Raw genomic sequence first — 17,945 nt, 5'->3', positions numbered from 1 at the left:
TCAACATAGATCTTTGCACATTGATTCGGTCTCTCTGTCCATTTAGAACTGCTGCTGTCACCACCCACATTCTTTAGAACTGTCCTGTTAAATCAATATTGCCTCTCCTAATCCCTGCTGTCAAAATGTATCAATGCAACTCTTTTCTGCACTAAATTTCCTTTGTCATGTAAATTGCGTCATCATGTTTGGCAAACAAAATGAGGATTAATGTGCAAGTTTGAAAGAATGACAGTGTTTCTTTAAACTATGTATTTGTTTTTTTCACTTTCATCACAAGCCTCATAATGAAGTCTAAATTGTTGACACTTTTAGGAACATTCATGTTTTGCAAAATTTGGAAAGCAGCCATTCGGTACAGTGTTTACAGGAACAAAATGAAGTAACTATGTAGTCTGTTACACTGACAACTGCTCCTTTAACTCTTGATTAAATGATCTCCGTTGGTTACAAGCCAAAACAACATTTGAGAATGCTCTATATTTGCGTCTCATGAAATACATGCGTAATTGAGAAGCCAGATGAAGAAGTTGAACAGGTTGTTCCTTGACTGAACTCTCAAATGTGAACACAGCAGTGACGACAAACAGTTTCTAACAAGTCTTGTCTAAGAGTTTCCATAATGGATTGCACGAGGCTGCTGACAATTGTCACGTTGACAGGCTACTAGAGACCATGGTATCTCAATATAGAGAAATGGGATACCAGACACATTCACAATCCACTATTAATTCTACGTGGGGCATTCAAATTAAACTCCACTGAATATAAACAACATCTGACAGTATCAGAACAGAAGGCCCCATCCTTGATCTCCGGCTCGTCCAGAATCAAGAGCAATCGCAATACTTCTGGAATTGCTTCAGTCCCCATGGCCTTCAAAGGTCAAAGAAACAGAGAATTTAGGGACTTGAGAAGGTCATTCACCTTTTTGAGCCTTTCCCATCATTTGAAAAGTTAATGACTTATCTGCTTGTGGTCTCCAACTCCACTTCCTCTGTTCCTACTATAACCCTGGATGTCCCTATTTATCTAAAAAGCTATCTAACTCTTCCTTGAATAAATTCAATGACACGGTTTCCATTCCTTTCTGGGCTGGAGTCTCCCGTTGACAAGTGACCTTGAGAGAAGAAAAACTCTCTTTATATCTCTCTTAAAAGAGAGATTTCTTATTTTCAAACTGTGTACCCTAAAACTATCTATCCTAAAAGGACACTTTTCCCTCCAGATCTTACATATTTTAATAAGATCTCCCATTCTTCTAAACTTAAATAGGTACAAGCTCAGCCTGTTCAACCTTTGTTTGTAAATCAAGCCAATCATTCCAGGAATTAGTTGAGTGAGCCCTCTCTGAACTGTTCCTGCAATTATATCTTACTTCAAGGTGATTGAAACTGTCCACACTACTTCAGAATGAGTCTCACCAAGGCCCCGCTATACAGCTGCGGTAAAACTTCTAAATATTTACTTCCTATTCTTCTTGCAATAAATACTAATGTTCCGTCTTCATTTCTAATCACATTATACCTCTTTTTAAAAAATCATTAATGGGATGTAGGTGTTGCCAACAGGATCAGCTTTTACTGCCCATCGATTGGTGCCCTTGAGGTGGTTAAGCTAATGTTTTGTCATATATTTACCAGGACACCCAGATTCCTCTGTAGCACCAAGTTCTGCAGTCTCTCTCTGTTGAAATAGTTACTGCTTTTCTATTCTTCCAGTCAATGTAGAAAATTTGACATTTTCCCACATTCTACTCTATTTGCTAAATTTTTTGCCCACTCACTTAATCTGCCTATGTCCCTTTGCAGAATGTCTACCTTCTCTTGACACCTTGCGTTTGTACCTATTACCAGTCATTGACAAATTTAGTGACCGTATATTCAGTCCATTTGTTCATATTATTGATGTAAGTTGTAAATAGTTGAGGGTACAGTACTGACTTGTGTGGCAATTCATATGTTGCAGCTTGCCAAACTGATAAAGATACATTGATACCTACACTGTTCCCCGTTAACTAACAACACCTTTTTCCAAACAAGACTGTTGCCTCTACACCTTATAATCTTATTTTGTGTAGTAACCCTTGATGTGGCACCTTCTCAAATGTTTTTCATAAATATAAGTCCACATCAGCAGCTTCCTCTTTATTCACATTGGCTTGTTACCTCTTCAAAAATCTCTAATAAACCAGTTAAACATGAATTGCTGTTCACAAAACCATGCTGACTCTGCCTGAGCACATTATAATTTCTAGGCATCCTGCAATAACTACCCTAAGAATGGATTCCAACAGTGGCAGATGGCCTTCAGTTTCCAGTCTCCATTCTTTCTTGAATGCAGATTGGTGAATCAGATTACAAAGTTACTTAGTAGCAAAAGCTGGTGTTGGTTAATTGCTCCTTGAAAGTGGAGTCGCAGGTAAATAGGATAGTGAAGAAGACATTTGGTATGCTTTCCTTTATTGGTCAGAGTATTGAGTACAGGAGTTGGGAGGTCATGTTGTGGCTATACAGGTCATTGGTTGGGCCACTGTTGGAATATTGCGTGCAATTCTGGTCTCCTTCCTATCAGAAAAATGTTATGAAACTTGAAAAGGTTCAGAAAAGACTTACAAGGATGTTGCCAGGGTTGGACGATTTGAACTATGTGAAGAGGCTAAACAGGCTAGGGCTGTTTTCCCTGGAGCGTCGGAGGCTGAGGGGTAACCTTATAGAGATTTACAAAATTATAAGGGGCATGGATAGGATAAATAGACAAAGTCTTTTCCCTGGGGTGGGCAAGTCCAGTACTAGAGGGCAAAGGTTTAGGGTGAGAGGGGAAAGATATGAAAGAGACCTAAGGGGCAACGTTTTCACACAGAGGATGGTACGTGTATGGAATGAGCTGCCAGAGGATGTGGTAGAGGCTGGTACAATTGCAACATTTAGGAGGCATTTGAACGGGTATATGAATAGGAAGGATTTGGAGGGATATGGGTGGGGTGTTTGCAGATGGGACTAGATTGGGTTGGGATATCTGGTCAGCATGGACAATTTGGACCGAAGGGTCTGTTTCCATTTTGTATATCTCTATGACTCTAGGACTCTATGGTTCCACAGAGGTGTAATGTTAGATATTTTCCAATCTGTGGCACCTCTCTATAATCTGACCAATTTGGTAGACTATAACCAAAATAACTTTTATTTCTGTAGTCATTTCTTTTCAGATATTTGCAGGCAGGCCACCTTTAGGCCACCTTCAGCATTTAGGTTGAATAGTTTATCCAACAATCTTTTCCCTGGTGATAGTGACTGTTTTAAGTTCCTTACTTCCATTCACTCTGTAATTTTTAAGCATCTTTGGAAATGTTTCTGAATCCTCTACAGAGAAGATCAGACACAAACTATGGGTTCAACACCACTGAAGTCTCCTTATTGAATGCCAAAAGGGATCTCTAGTGCAGGCAAGCCAAAAAGATGTTCTGCCTTTCACACAAATGGATACAGTGGTATATGAATTCCAGTGATTAGATCAGAGTGGCGCTGGAAAAGCACAGCAGGTCAGGCAGCATCCGAGGAGCAAGAAAATCGACGTTTCGGGCAAAAGCTCTTCATCAGGAATGAATTCCAGTGCCAATGTGATGCCAGGTACGTAGGCTGTAGGTCCCAAAGATTGGTGGATCATAACAAATAGCATGTATCTGCAGCCTATGTTTTCAGAAAGCTGTGCAGCGGCTTAGAGGTTCCATGATTAACCTGCTGTCACATTGACTTCCAGTTCCAGACGTCGCTGCCATGCATGGTCCTTTGAGGTCTGCACAGTGGCAGGAAAAATTGCAGCAAATGTGGCCTTCAGTCATTGGCAACAAGCAAGGTGCTGACTGTATCTAACGAGCAATTTCTAGATCATCCTGAATGTGTAAGGAATTTCACTGCTTTAGGATTGTCAATCGGATTCACAATGTGGGTGTTTGCTGTAAAATACATACATAAATACATAGAGCCCTTTGTTTAATAGATGCAAAAAACATTTGTATATACTGTCATGATTTGGAGGTGCCGGTGTTGGAATGGAGTGCACAAAGTTAAAAATCACACAACACCAGGTATAGTCCAACAGGTTTATTTGGAAGCACTAGCTTTCGGAATGCCACTCCTTCGTCATCTGATGAAAGAGGAGTGCTCCAAAAGCTAGTGCTTCCAAATAAACCTGTTGGACTATAACCTGGTGTTGTGTGATTTTTAACTTTGCCTGTTTCAACTCAACTAAATAGATGACAGCCATTTGCGGGTTCATTTCTCAGGACAAGGCTCTAAACAAAGCGTGGCTGTTAACTTTCATCAGTATCAATGGTGCATTGTACATGTCAATACATGTCAATCAACAAATCAGTACTCCTAATGTGGAAAATAAATGTTGGTTTTTGCCTTCAATTTATATTCTTGTGACGAGGGCAAGACAAAGAACTTCAATGAAATGTGTCTTTTATCATCAATACTCAATCTCTGAACTTTCTAAAAACTTCCCACCACTTTCCCACACAATGAGCGTAGGTGCCAGTGTTGGATTGGGATGGACAAAGTCAGAAGTCACAAGACATCAGGTTATAATCCAACAGGTTGATTTGAAATCACAAGCATTCGGAGCGCTGCTCCTTTGTCAGGTGAAGATGAAAGAGCAGTGCTCTGAAAGCTTGTGATTTCAAATAAACCTGTTGGACTACAACCTTGTGTTCTGTGACTTCTGACTTCCCATGCAACTACAGTTTCTGGACCTATCCTTGTACTTTTTATTAGACAGTTCTTCAGTCCTCTGGTGCTCACTTTGTTTCAAAGCATTTAAAGATTTTGAACAGTGCCTATGAAATCTCTTCCTTTATTCCCCTTAGTACCTTCAATCACTGGTGACTTATCAATTTTAAATGTTACCAGTGTTTTTAATAATCTCTGTTTCTCAATTTTGAGCATATCCAGTACCTGAACCCACTTACTCTTCATAATGAAAGCTGACATAGTGGTGCAGGAGATAATCAGGAAGACAAAGATGTTAGTTCAATTCTATAGAACTTTGGTGACACCACACCTGGAGTTTTAGTCCCCTTATCCAAGAAAGGATATACTTCATTGAGAAAGTGCATTGGAAGTTCATCTGACTAAATCCTGCCTGGTGGAACAGTGCTATGAAGAAAGATTGAGGAAACTGGGTGCATTCTCTACAGTTTAGAAGAATTAGGGGTGACTTCTTCAAACTTACAATTTCGTAAAGTATGTTTTCTCTGGCTAGAGTGTCTAGATCCACTTTCAGAATAAGGCCAAACTGAGGTAAGGAGAAATGTTATCATTCAGGATAGTGCATCTTTGGAATTCTCTAATCCCAAGGGCTGTGGAAGCTCAGTCATTGAGCAAGATTGATAAATTTCTAGATGCTAAAGATGTATAAGTGTTGTGGATGGTTTGAAGCAGCTGATCAGCTCGAATGACACAGCAAGCTCATGACACTGAATGACTAACTCCTGCTCTAATGTTCCTGACTTTGGCAACACCTACTTCTCTGGGTAAAACAGAAGAAAAATATTAATTTACTACCTCTGCTATACTCTTTGCCATCTTTTCATTCATAATCATCTCCACTCCTCTTTTTAACAAATCTTTTACTATTTACTTCCCTTCAGAAGACTGCTGTATTTCATTTCATGTCACCTGCTATTTCATCCCTGCACTCCCTTTGTTTCTCCTGTTTTCTTTTCTCATCTACCCACTGAACTTTCTACTTTCAGCCTGATTCCCATCTGGATTATCAACTTGACTTCCTTTATACACATCCTTCCTCTATTTCATCTCTCCTTCTCTCTTATATCATTCGCTGACTCTGGCTTTGTCTTTTCCACCTACCCCCATGGAAACATATTTTGATTTTACTCAAGTGCTTCCTGTTTGAACACAGCCTGTTTTTTTACTTTGCAGTTTTAAGCACCACACTTTGTTGCCAATTTATGTGGGCCAACTCATTTGAATTTGGCTGACATTGACCCTTTCCCAATTAGTTATTTTAAGTATGGGAAAGGACAAGGATTATACCAGCGCTAAATTAGCTTTTTTGATATTATGATCATAGCCTATTTAATGTTTCTCAACTGGCATTTGTTCTGCTTAACACAACTCATTTTCCCAATTCAGAACCTGCAATTTCTCCTTTCTAGCTGTGTTGCAAATGTATGATCCCAAAAATTCTAATGAATGCACTCTTTTTAGCCTCTCTCTGCCCTTTAGCCTCTATTTTTTCTAAGCTCTAACTAAGAAATTATCTTCAATCTCTCTCTAGGACATCTCTGTCTCCAGTACTCCAATATTCTCTCTATTCATTATTGCCAATTCTCCTTCTCAATTTCCTTTCTTATCTTTTCTGATCTACCTAGGTCTGACAATATTTAGCATCAATCTTGCCCTTTTTTGAAAAAAAAAGCAAAGGATAATGCCTCTTCCAAAGAAAGGTGACTGAATCTGAAACATTAACTCTGCTTTCTCTCCGTTGATGCTGCCAGATCTACTGGGTTTCTCCAGCAATTTCTGTCTTTGTTATCCCTTTTAGTGTCAAGAGCTGAAAAATGTGTTGCTGGAAAAGCGCAGCAGGTCAGGCAGCATCCAAGGAACAGGAGAATCGACGTGGTGGTGCTGAGTCCAAGGGTAGGGACTGAGATAAGGTGGGGGGGAGGGGAAATGAGGAATCTGGAGAAATCTGCATTCATCCCTTGTGGTTGGAGGATTCCTAGTTTCCCCCTCCCTCCCCGTTTACAATTTAAATTCTTCATAATAGTTGTTCTTTCAATCTCAACTTTCTTTAAGAAAAAGTATTTTTACTTCATTCACCAACTGAGGAAAAGATAATCCACTCCAGCCCCTGCAATTCCTGTTCTACAAGACAGCTACAAGGCCTACAAATGGCCTATGTTGACCAACTTAATGGTCTCGCTTTCTCTCAGGAAAGAAATTGACTTTCCTCCAGGTCTTTCCAATTGGCACCTAGTAAATGGTTGCATATCTGGCTCAACTTTCAGAGTACATGCATCTGCCAAGGTCTATTTTGGTCTCCTGTACTTCATTCATGTTCTTGGACCAATAGATCCTTTTGGTGGCTGTCCAGATGAAACCAGCTTTAACATGTTGCACTATTTCAAAGTAAGAATAATATGATCAACTTAAGCAAAGGGCAACGGGAAAATAACAACCAGTAATTTGCTGATTGTCCCTAGTCTTTTCAAAAGATACAACTTATGGTCTTATTTCTAAGTTAAGGAAAGGAGGCATAGGCACATGTGACAGTAATTTAGTCAGAATGACAAAGGTTGTCCGTGTTCCGTTCATCAGTATTGGGTCACTGTTCCATTTAATTTATATTAGTTGCTTTGAATCAGTCTCTGAATACAACCTGAAGTGGTAACCCAAGATCTACAAAACCCAGATTTAACAAACTATATAAGTAAGTTGGGAAGTGACGCATGAAATTTTAAAATTAGCAATAAGAAGAAACGATGAGTGACATTGATACTCCATGTATTGTATAGTTAAAGGTGGAGTTAGAAAGAGATCTGGGGTTATTAATAGACTTGGAAAAACAATGAAGGGCTGTTTTGTTGAGGGAGTTTGAGCCATTTGGACTTATACTTATTGAAATATCGAAATATGAGGAAGGGTAAATTCTGAGAGCAAATTTCTGGGGTCACCGAGGTGGCAAAGTGTTAATACTATGTGTCTCACATTTCTGATAGAGATGGGGAGGAATTTCTTCTCTGGGGAGCATTTTGCATGATTTAATCAAGATTATTTTTCTGGTTGACTCTCATTGATTGAGCTTTGCTGACTTTTGGTATCACGCTGTGATATCCTTGCAGGACAGACTAAAATGGAGTGCGCAACAGACATATAATCAACTCCAAAGAGAACCAGTTTCTTCTCTAAATGGCCACAAGACAGTGCTATCACAAAGGGCTTGGATTTACACAAATTTTGGATTACTCAAATCTTTCCCAGTAGGCAACAGCAGCCAGTGTTATTAGTTATGGGATGGAGTTCATGGTGAAAAGGCTGTTATCTTTCATTTCCTTGTTTCTCATCTCCCCATCTCGCCACACTCCCACACCCCTACTTTCACCACCCACAGTATCCCTGCACAACATCTGATTTTGAACTGTTTAAGATCACAATTGAATTGTTTTGCTTTGTTTTAAATACATATCCGTCCATGATCATACCAAGATGTTATATGGGACAGTGCCCTTTCTCTGATTGCAGTCACCATGTGACTACTGCAGCCACAAGCTCAGAGCAACTCATTTTGAGAATTCCCAAAGTAGTACTGTAAGAAGCACAATTTTATTTTTGTTATATTTGGAAACAAAGTCCTTCAGACACAATAAAGACAAAAGTGTATCCTATCCAATAACTGTTAGGCATTTAATAAAGAAAATTGAATACTTGTATAATATAACTATGATGGTACAATACACTCTTGAGCTTGTTTAACCAGCTCTGATGAGACCGTGTTTGAAAATTGTGTCCAACTTAAGATACAAAAGAAACACTCAAATCGCCAAAAGATGGAGACAAGAGACAAGATATTGATTTCTTACGTGAGGAAAGATTAGAGCTCCAAGGTTTACCAGGCAATAAGCTGTATTGAAAACCTAATTCTGGAACAGGATAAGGATAAGATTCACCATGTATTATCAGTGATACATCTCAGCTCTGAGTGGTTGATCTTGACCATCAGTCTGAAAAAAATGATACGTGTTGCACCATCTAACACTGTCAACAATAAGGAAGCGGGAAATGTTGACCAAGAGAGAAGCAAAATTAACTTTGAACAACATATTCAGCAGTACATATCTTCTCCACCCACATCAGTCCAGAACATCACCAACTCCCGACCCCCTTTTCTTCCCAGTTGTTCTTCATACCATCCTCGAAAAAAATGTTAACATTCCACAGCAGATGTCAATTTTAACAGTTTGGGTTTGGGTATCCTCAGTGCCATTCTTGTATCCTGAATTGGAGTTAAATGATAGAGTCATAGAGATGCACTGACCCTTCGGTCAAACTCGTCCATGACAACCAGATATCCTAACCTAATCTAGTTCCATTTGGCAGCACATGGTCCATATCCCTTGAAACACTTCCTATTTGTATACCCATCCAGATGCCTTTTAAAAGTTGTAATTGTACCAGCCTCCACCACTTCCTTTGGCAGCTCATTTCATACATACACCACCCTCTGCATGAAAACATTGCCCATTAGGTCTCTTCTAAATATTTCCACTCTCACCCGAAACCTATGCCCTTGAGTTCTGGGCTCACCCACTCCAGGGAAAAGACCTTTTCAATTTACCCTATCCATGTCCCTCAAGATGTTATAAATCTCTATAAGGTCACTCCCTAGCCTCTGATACTCCAGAGAAAACAGCCCCAGTCTTATCAGCCTCTCCCTTTAACTCAAACCCTTCAACCCTGGCAACACCCTTGGAAATTGCAGACTTGCTCGCTGAGCTGGAAGGTTCATTTTCAGATGTTTTGTCACCATATTAGGTAACATCATCAGTGAGCCTCCAGCTGAAACATTGGTGGTATGGCCCACTTTCTATTTATTTGTTTAGGTTTCCTTCAGTTAGTGATATCAGTTCCTGTGGTGATGTCATTTCCCGTGGTAATGCCATTTCCCTGTTCTTTTTCTCAGTGGGTGGTAAATGGGATCCAAGTCAATGTGTTTGTTTATAGAGTTCCAGTTGGAATTCCATATTTCTAGGAATTCTTGTGCATGTCTCTGTTTGGCTTGTCCTAGGATGGATGTGTTGTCCCAGTCAAAGTGGTGTCCTTCTGCATCTGTATGTGAGAGAGGGTCATGTTGTTTTGTGCCTAGTTGGTGTTCATATATCCTGGTGGCTCGTGTTCTTTTCTAGAAAACTAGCCATGAACAGGATACATGAACATCAACTAGCCACAAAAAGACATAACCCACTATCACTAGTATCCTTACATACAGACGAGGAAGGACACCACTTCGACTGGAACAACACATCCATCCTAGGACAAGCCAAACAGAGGCATGCACGCGAATTCCTAGAAGCATGGTATTCCAACCGGAACTCTATCAACAAACACATTGACTTGGACAACATTTACCACTCCCTGAGAAAAAGAGCAAGAAATGGCATCACCATAGGAAATGACATTATCACAGAAAATTATATCGTCAACCCAAGGAAACCTAAACACATAAATAGAAAGCAGGCTATACCACCAGTGCTTCATCTGGAGGCTCACTGAAGATATTACCTCGTATGGTGACAAAACATCTGAAAACGAACCTTCCAGTTCAGCAAGCAAACCTACATCCAGAACCTCAACCTGAGCTACAAATCTTCTCAAAACTCGCTAATCCTTGGAAATCTTTTCTAAACCTTTTCAAGTTTCACAACATCCTTCAAGTAGATGGGAGACCAGAATTGCACACAATATTCCAAAAGTGGCCAAACTAATGCCCTGTAGAGCTGCAACATGATCTTCCAACTTCTTTACTCAACGCTCTGACCAATAAAGGAAAGCATATCAAATGCCTTCTTCACTAACCTATCCACCTGTAACTCCACTTTCAAGGAACTAAGAACCTGCATTCCAAGGTCTCTTTGTTCAGCAACACTCCCCAGGACCTTACCATTAAGTGTATAAGTCCTGGCAGAAAGTGAGGACCGCACATGCTGGAGATCAGAGTCGAGAGTGTGGTGTTGGAAAAGCACAGCAAGTCAGGCAGCATTTGAGGAGCAGGAGAATTGACGTTTTGGACATAAGTTCCTGATGAAGGGCTTATGCCCGAAAGGTCGATTCTCCTGCTCCATGTATAAGTCCTGCCTTTCCAAAATGCAGCATCTCACATTTATCTAAAGTGATTGGATGCAACACCCACAGCAAAGAATGAAAGTTCGGAGGAAAGGTCACTCAACTCAAAACGTTAACTCTGATTTCTCTCCACAGGTGCTGCCAGACTTGCTGAGTTTTCCCAGTAATTTCTGTTTTTGTGAATGAAGGTTAATGGTTGCATGCGTTGATTGCCCATTTTGAGCTAACTAAAAAAAACCAATCATTTGAATCTCATAACTGTTCTAAATTTAATTACATTAATTTATTTCAATTGATTTCTTTTTAAATAAATTGCAAATGTTTGTGACAAGCTTGTTTAATGAAATTGCCTCGGTAATGATCTTGATTCTTGTGCTCTTTATCTCACCTTTATATGGTGGCACTTATGATGAAATGCAATTTTTGCACAGATCTCAGATATTTTAATGAAGCTTTTTATTTAAAGCAGATTTCATTCACGTGCTATTTTACCACCATTTAGATCATTACTTTAGTTCACAATATGTTACAATTCTATTACCAGAACTGGCAAAATGATTGACTCATCTTACTAGATTACTGTCATTTTTTTATTTTCAAATGCCTTGGAAATAGAATGGAAATTCATTGCCTTTTCAGCATTGGGATATTAGAAGTAAGGTCTGTGAAGCATAGCAACATCACAGTAATATATTTTGAGTAATATGGTAATTAAAAGGCTACATGTTGGATGACATGATCGTCCCAGCAACATTTGAACATAATTGGATGCAATATGGTTTTTAATTAAAATGTATGATAAACTTGAACAGAAAACTGTTTTTTATAAATCAATTACTGGACAATTTTTGCTTTCTAAAAGAAAAATGATTAACAACATGTAATTCGCCTTGGTCGGTGATCACTGCTGCAATTTATAATTAATTACAGGAGGATGGTGTGCCAAAACCACCCTCCTTAGCTGTATTCTGCCATCTGCTGGTTCGACCTGACATTTAACCATTCCCTTTGCACTGTTTTCATATTGGCAATTTACACTGATGTGACCTCATATTTTTAAATGTTTTTAATACTTTAAAATTTTTAACTTGGATAAAATGGCAGTTTTGAGTTTCACATGCAGACTTCCCGCCTCTTCTATTTTCTGACCTCGAATTTAATTAGTTCAGCATTCATAGAGCTCTGGGAGAAAGTGAGGACTGCAGAAGCTGGGGATCAGAGTCAAGAGTATGATGCTGGAAAAGCACAGCTGGTCAGGCAGCACCCAAGGAGCAGGAGAATTGATGTTTCGGGCATAAACTCTTCATCAGGATGATGGATGGGCTTATGCCCAAAACACACTCTCGATTCAGGGAACTCTTGCAATTGTAACTGTGTCAAAGAACTTATCCCCCAGGGCATGGTATAGAACCCTAAACACAAGGATGAATTCCTTTATATTTATACTTTTGGATGTCCAAAATATTCAATGAAACCCAAGAGATGTTTAGGATGAGATGGCAAATCATTTCTCACTTCACTATTTCAAGATACATTCATACAAGGGTAACTGTACCTCTAGCAAACTTACAGGGGTAACAGTACCTCTAGCAAACTTACAGGGGTAACTGTACCTCTAGCAAACTTAGAGCTACTTTACATTGCAAATACAGCTGATTAAATCTCTCAAACTAGTCATTTGTTTAAATAAGCTGTATAAATCTCCCTACATAGATCTTCATATATTAGTTATACTCAATAAATGTCATGTGAGAGGAACTGCTCAAGTGTATCTCGAGCAGGATATCAGACTCATTAGTTTCTGTGACTTCTGGCTTGATTTACTTCTCGGGCTGGCCACCTATTCAAAGGGAATGGAATAAAACCCTAGTCCTGTGGAAGAAATGGATTTAATGTATTAAATTTATACTTCAATGATTTCTTTTCTCATCTTGTATTTTAATTCTCTATTCAATCCTTCTGGAAAGCTGGGATTTGCTTGGGGAATTTAAAGTTTAACAAAATGACGAGAAAGAATTGAATGAGGAGTTTTCTACCTTACTAAGAATTTTAACATAAAAAAATTACATTCTACTTATTAATATCACAGCCTGAAAACCAGAATAAAGTCAATGTTAAATTGATTTTCTATTCACACAATGTACTGGTTTCAGAAAGGTTTTTGGCACCCTTTGAATTTCCTGAATTTTGGCCCCACTCCTTATTATTTTCCTTCCGTTTATTGTGTATGAAGGATGTAGACATTGGGCTGCCAAATTTGTGAAGCTTAGAAGCAAAATATGAAAATCAGTACCTGAAATGTAGAAAGGGAAAGTAAGGAAAGAGATTTGGAAATACTACGTGAAACTTGATTTGTAATGGAATGTTCACCTTCTCTAAGCTGACATATTGGTTTGTTACACTGTTTTAGAATTGTTTGTAAAGGATGGATACATTCTGGCTTTCGATCTGTGTTGTAGGAGTCAGGTTGTATGACGAATGCTAATTTCTTTATGCACAATCCAGATGCATCTCTGGTCAGGATAGTACTCAACTCCTTGATATGACAGATTCTGTATAAAGTCATTAATGGCCGGAGTGATTTTTGGGACTAATTTTGATCACCTAAAATAGTCAAAGAGGAAATTTCCCTCTCCACAGCCTGGGTTTTTAATTCAGGTTTTTGCTTCTCAAAGAGTTCAAATTGGCCTGGGCAGTTCTTTGCTCTTCTGTTTTGAGTGTTCAGGTAAGCTCCTTACATCTGGCTCCTTTGAATTCTTTGGCATGGGGATTGGACCAATGCCTGTCACCCTCTTGGGAACTTTTGAGTTGCTGCATGATCAAGCATCTTTAAGGGAAGATAGCTCAGGAGTCTTATATTGTGAAGCTTCTCAGTTGAATGTGACAAACTGGGTGGATGATTGTTACCTGCCCTCATTGTCAAATGCTGCCGTGTCTTTATTTGGAAGACATTATTTTATTCTTGTCACTTATTATCAACATTTATATGTACTGGAGGATCACCCTTGTTTTAGCCATCAGTAAAAAAGATCTTCTGCGGAATTATACAAAGTAGTTTGGGAAGTTCTTGTATTTAGACAGGGAAGAACCTGGAAAATGGGAGATCGATGCAATGAATTGAACAGCCTTGTGACTGGTCCAAGACACATTTTAGTTAGTTGGTTTATTATTGTTGTAAGATGAAAGTCACCACTGTTCATCTGGCTGAACGAGCTATTTGGCATTTGGCTCCTATAAATAGAGACTTGCTACCACCATCCTCCTTTTATTTTGGGATCTACAGAGCTCACTTGGTCTAATGTCTTAACACTAGGTCAGTGCTTGCCAAAGCTTTCTCCGGTATCAGCTCATTTTCATGTCTCAGACTTTGTGTGACCTGAGGTGGAACTTTGCAGAGGTCTAAACGTTGTTGAGCAGGAAGGGGAAACTTCAATTGTTGAACAAGCCAGGCTGAGGGCATTGGAGGCGAGTTGCTGCAGTTGTAGCAAGAGTGAAATGAGTTGAGTGTCCCTCGTCCCCTTCCCTGTTCCCCCCCTTTCTCTGAAATGAACCTTTTCTGCTCCTTTAACTTTCGTTTCATCTCCCTGACCCTCCTCCAATCTCCCTCTGAGGGGTAAAACAAAATAGACCAAACAACCACCCACCTTTTCACTCGGGCTCAAGCAACTGGAATGAGAAATCACTGAGCAGTCATTAGCCAAGCCTTACAGTTAAACAAAGTCAGCATTTTAAAACGGCCTTGCAGCTGTCAGTCATTAGTGTGAGATTCGGCTCATAACTTGTTTACAGCAGATATGATCCATTTACTGCTTCATTCTCCTTGCCTTTAAAGCTAATATTGCTGCAGTACATCAATGGTGCTGCTTTTGGGCTGCTGTACTATTGGGTTTTCTCTATGCTTGCGTTCTCAAAATGAAAATTTCCTCTTGACAACTGGAGTAAATTATTCCTTTTTTTAATGATCAAGATGGATGATATCTGTCTTTTGAAGCCCATTAAATGATTTCCATCCTGTTTAATGTCTTTAATAAACAAATCCAGCTGCCAATGGCTTTAAAGACAATTCGACCTCCCTTGAAAGCTTTACACAATAAATTGCAGTGCCTACAGCTCTGTAAAATTAATCCCATTCTCTTTATAGATTTCTCTTGGCGATCTGTAGTATCTGTGGCACTGCTGAATATAAAATCCATTGCTTTATGATTTTTCTCTAGATGAGTCTCACAGTTTACAGCCTTCGTGAATTCTTTCCTAATTTAGCATGATTTCAATAATCAATCTCCCCTACTTTCTTCTTCCATTAAACTCGGTCTGATTCAGCTTCTACATTTCCCCAAAACTGCTTTGATTCTGACTTTGCGATGTTCCTGTTGAATAAGTGGTATTTACTTGATACTTCTTAATGTGATCAAATATAGAGTTGCACTATAGAAGTAGTTTTTATTGGCAGACTGGTTATTGTTAAACCCATCTTTGTTGTTCTTCCTTTGAACTTCTTTTTATTTGTTCGTTGGGATGTGGATATTACTGGATCGGCCAGAATTTATTTCCCAACCTTAGCTGTTCTGGAGAAGGTGCTGGTGAACTACTTCTTAAACAGCTGCAGTTCCATGTGCTGCATGTAGACCCAAAATGCCGCAAGGGAGGGAGGGAGTTCCTGGACTTTGATCCAGCAACACTGAATGAACAGTAATGTATTTCCAACTCAGTATGGTAAATGACTTGGAGGAGAATTTACATGGGGAGGAGAATTTACATGGGGACATCACCTGCCCCTGTCCTTCGATATGGTCATGATCATATATTTGGAAGGCGCTGTCTAAGAAGCCTTGTTGAATTGCTGCAGTACATTGTATAGATGGTTGACATTGCTGCTACTGTGCATTTGTTGATGTTGGTGCTGATCAAGCTGATTGCTTTGTCCTGGATGTGTCAAGGTTCTTGAGTGCTATGGGAGATGCCCTGATCCAGGAAAATGGGGAGTATTCCAGCACTCTTCCTGACTTATGCCTTGCAGGTGGTAGGCAGACTTTAGGGAATTCGGAGGTGAGTTATACAAGGCATGATCCCTAGCTTCTGACCTGTTCTTGTAGTCACAGCATTATACGCCCAGTCCATTTCAGTTTCTTATCAACAGCAATCCCAAGAATGTTGAGAGTTGGGACTTTAGTGATGATAATGCCATCATCAAATGTCAAAGATGGTTAGATTCTCTCATGTTCGAGACAATCATTACCTGGCACCTATGTGGTGTGAATATTGCTTTCTGCTTGTCAGCCCAAATCTGGATATTGTCCATGGCTTGCTGTATTTGGGTATGAACTGGTTCAGTATCAGTGGAGTTGGAAATAGTGCTGAACATTGTGCAGTCATCAATAAACATCCCCACTTTTGACCTTATAATAGAAGGAAAGTGATTAATGAAGCTGCTGAAGATGGTTGTTCTATAATTATGTAATTCATCTTACTACAATACAAAACTTACCTCATTTTATTTGGGGGCTTTATGAAACTAAAGTACTCAACAAATGTTATTGCATGAATTTTAGTTTAACAGTGAATAAGAACCAAACAGTGATATATGTGATTAAGTGTCCTGTGTTTAAATGTCATCATGTGATCAAATGATCAAAACTCCAGGAATAGGTCAAACTCAAAAGGCACCACTAGGTATTGTTGAAGTTTAACAAATTAAATCTGACAAATTAATAGAGCAGGTCACTGCTCACTCTAACATTTATCGGTTTCAGCTTCACAATTATGTGGAGTAGAAAGAATATCATGATAGTTTTGATGAATGAGTCAGGTTGGCAGTGTTTCTATTATATCTCCTGATCAGACCTTTCAAAGGTCAACGAAGGATTCACATGGCTTTTGAACTGGAAGTGCATTGCCCTTTTAATTATTCACATCTGACTAAATCCCATTATTTGTGCAGTACCAATTCAAGTTCAGAAGCCTGCCCATTTAAGCCACCTCAGAGCAGCAAGAGATGGGAGCCAGGAGGAGGTGATGTTGGTGCGAGGTGATTGTCGGGAAGGCTGGTAAGTATATTTAAACTTCTTACCTTCAGGCCAGCGAGCAAAGGACGTCTGGGAAGGGTAAGTAGAACAGTTTATATTTGCGTGGTTGCGTTGAGGCACCTGCTGCTCAGAAGGGAAGGGGAAGAGGAGCAGAGCAGTAGTCATTGGGGACTCAATAAGTATATTTAAACTTCTTACCTTCAGGCCAGCGAGCAAAGGACGTCTGGGAAGGGTAAGTAGAACAGTTTATATTTGCGTGGTTGCGTTGGGGCACCTGCTGCTCAGAAGGGAAGGGGAAGAGGAGCAGAGCAGTAGTCATTGGGGACTCGATAGTTAGAGGGACAGATAGGAGGTTCTGTGGGGACGAGAGAGGCTCATGGTTGGTGTGTTGCCTCCTGGGTGTCAGGGTCCGTGATGTCTCTGATCGTGTTTTTGGGATCCTTAGGGGGAAGGGGGAGCAGCCTCAAGTTGTGGTCCACATTGGCACCAACGACATAGGTCGGAAGAGAGTTGGGGACTTGAGGCAGAAATTCAGGGAGCTAGGATGGAAGCTTAAAGCTAGGACAAACAGAGTTGTTTTCTCTGGTTTGCTGCCCGTGCCACGTGCGAGTGAGGTGAGGAATAGGGAGAGAAAGGAGTTGAACACGTGGCTACAGGGATGGTGCAGGAGGGAGGGTTTTGGGTTTTTGGATAATTGGAGCTCTTTCTGGGGTAGGTGGGACCTCAACAAGCAAGATGGTCTTCATCTAAACCAGAGGGGTACCAATATCCTGGGTGGGAAATTCGCTAAAGCTATTAAGGTGGATTTAAACTAATACAGCAGGGGGGAATGGGAGCCAAAATTGTAGGACAGGTACAGAAGAGGATGAGAGAAGGGAGTTCCAAAGTCAAGTATCTGACACTGGCAAGCGAGAACCTGGTTTGAAGTGTGTATACTTCAACGCGAGGAGCATCCGAAATAAAGTGGGTGAACTGGCAGCGTGGGTTGGTACCTGCGACTTCGATGTTGTGGCCATTACAGAGACATGGATAGAGCAGGGACAGGAATGGCTGT

Source organism: Chiloscyllium plagiosum, chromosome 33, assembly GCF_004010195.1.
Source record: "Chiloscyllium plagiosum isolate BGI_BamShark_2017 chromosome 33, ASM401019v2, whole genome shotgun sequence".
NCBI lineage: Eukaryota > Metazoa > Chordata > Chondrichthyes > Orectolobiformes > Hemiscylliidae > Chiloscyllium > Chiloscyllium plagiosum.
This window is presented reverse-complemented; position numbering follows the sequence as displayed.